The following is a 2500-nucleotide window of genomic DNA, read 5'->3' as shown; positions in this document are numbered from 1 at the left end:
TCTCTTCTTGAGTACAAGCTTTCATAGAAATCTCAAGGTTCTCACGAAATGAAAGGATTCTCCTCGCGTTCATTTCGGAATGCAAATGAGGCCTCACGAAGTTCACAGAATCTAGCACTAAAAAGAAAGCCATGTTTGACTTTGCGACCTAAAAGGTTGAAGCTCTGAATAAATTTTCTTCTTCTAGCTTGGACCTAACATCCTTCAAAGCTTTCTTCATTGAAAAGTGGTCAAGTTACTTTAGATTTATATTGACAAAGAAAACTCTTGTCAATTGCACTGAGTTGGTCAGAGATGGTTAGCATGTAAGGAAGAGAGGATCTTAATCCCATTTCACACACGAATTTTGGAAAAATTCACCCGTCACGAATATGAAAGGGAAACTTCAAATCTCTCTTCTAGTGTGTAAGGATTTCGTTAAAAAATATAGAGGTTTTCATGAGATGAAAGAAAAAAATCACGCGTCAAGTATCTTTCAGGGGTCAACTGAGTCACGCCTCGCGCAGGTTTATAAACGCGATCGCGGAATCACGCCCGCTTTTCTGTAAAATTCACACTTAACATATTAAGTTTGTTTGGGGTGTAAGATGTATTGTGTTGACCTAAGTAAACTTGGCACGTCGTCGTATATTCGGGTTACAGTGTTGGCCCCTATCATTAACGAAACTATGCTTAATTACTGGCCGGGTAGAAAAAGCAGCAGAAAGAAAAGGTTGCCATGGCAAACTCTGGTAATTTTCTTCGCTCTAAGGTTCTTCGTTTCAAGGCTTTCTCCATCGAAAACCATTCTATTTTGCTCTATTTTTGTCTTAATTTATGTCTAGAAAGAAAGCTTTAGATAGTGGCGCTGAGATGATTCAAGATCGTTAAATTTTTCTAATTTTTAAACTCTGATGAGTCAATAATATTTCTTTGTTATTTTATTTGCTTTCTTATAAATAGCATGGAGCAAGTGCTCGATTTTTTCTCAAAAAAAAAAAAAAAAAAAAAAACTGCTTTCCTTTGTCTAACGTCACAAGTCATTATCTCGTAAACACTTAGACTTTCTCAATATCAGTATACATCTGCAGGCTATGAAAACCGCCGGGTTTTTTTCCCTAAATTAGATTGATTGTGACCGAGTCGAAAGTTAATACGAGGAAGTGTCGTGTAACAATCTCGTCCACGCGCGAAACATGGTAAACTGGAGCTAATCTTGACTTGGTTACCCGTGTTTTCCTGCTCTTCTTACTGTTTGATTCATTTTATTTTTAATTCTAATTGTCTCCTCGTGATACTTTCCGTTTTCACTAATGGCTGCAGTGATTACTCTGACTTTGGTGTTATGACACTAACATAAAAGCACTATTATTTTGAGGTTTACGTTACGTCCTTTAACTGTGTTTTTATACATACATCTTTATCCTATGCTGAACGTAACTCTTGTGAAAAGCCGTTTAGATTAAAACTTTCCCAGCATCATGAAATCAAATCAATGAAATTGATAATTTGAACATAAGCTTTCTGTACCTCAGAGACCATTTACGAAACGAAGAAAATTCAGCCCTCTGTCAAATCGGTTTTTTACGAGGGCCATGCGATAATGCGAAGCTATGGTAATCGCTAGCGTAAGTGTCACTCTGTCATTTTCCCAGCCGGTGATTGGTTTGATCTTCGGATTCAAAGAACTGAACTGGGTTCTTAATGTATTTATACGCATCAAACATAATAACGATTACTCACGTGAAGATTTCCAGCTTCTCCAGATACCGTATTCAGGACACTCTACTTTAATTTTAGCTGTTCTTGACGTTCGTGGCAGCCTTGTGGGCAGGTAATTGATTGAATGTGCGGAGAATTGTGATTGTACTGAGTTTTTATCTTATGAAAGCGCTCGCGGATAAAAATTACCGGGGTTTAGCGAGCTGCTCGAAAGAAAAGTTCGCTTTATTTCAGCCGAATTACGTTGTTTTCTAGTCACTGAGGAAAATTTGAAATTTGTTTAGTAGATAAGCGTAGAGAAAACAACTGTTTCCGACCAAACTGGGGTAATTTCTCGGTAAAATTGTCAGTGTTTCCGAACAGAAACTGTGATCAGTGAAGAGCTATATAGGCTTGAAGTTTTCGGCTCCTGATAAAACTATTACGTACAGGGAGTGATAAGATGTAATTTTTTGAAAGAACTTCTGATTACTGGAAGTTTGTGTTGTCCAATCGATATTGATTGAAAATCGAGTCATACATATGTTGGGTATTTCTCTCACTTAAATATCATTTTTGTCTACCCAGAGTAAAGCGAAGTATGGCTTTGGTTCCACTGACTTTCCTTGCTGCCAGAGTGCTTATCCTTCAAAGGAAAAGCGTGAAAAACAGCTCCAAACACAAATTAGGCAGTTATTTTCGCTTTTTCAGCTGTAGTTAAAAGCCTTTAAAAAATTAAGAATTCTTACAGTTTGCTGTTCGCACGCTCATGGCGCTAACAGAATTATTTCCATCTTGTAGCTTACTTTGCCTCTACGGT

The 2500-nt window shown here is 37.5% G+C and overlaps 1 protein-coding gene across 1 annotated transcript in view; it reads left to right on the top strand.

The window, feature by feature from the left end:
• LOC111331825 (uncharacterized) overlaps positions 1 to 2500 on the top strand; it is a 9513-nt gene that overhangs the window by 995 nt on the left and 6018 nt on the right. The window lies entirely within an intron of this gene.

Source organism: Stylophora pistillata, chromosome 12 (assembly GCF_964205215.1).
Source record: "Stylophora pistillata chromosome 12, jaStyPist1.2, whole genome shotgun sequence".
NCBI classification, from domain to species: Eukaryota; Metazoa; Cnidaria; class Anthozoa; order Scleractinia; family Pocilloporidae; genus Stylophora; species Stylophora pistillata.
The sequence above is the reverse complement of the archived record's forward strand: the minus strand, read 5'-3'. Positions and strand labels throughout refer to the sequence as shown.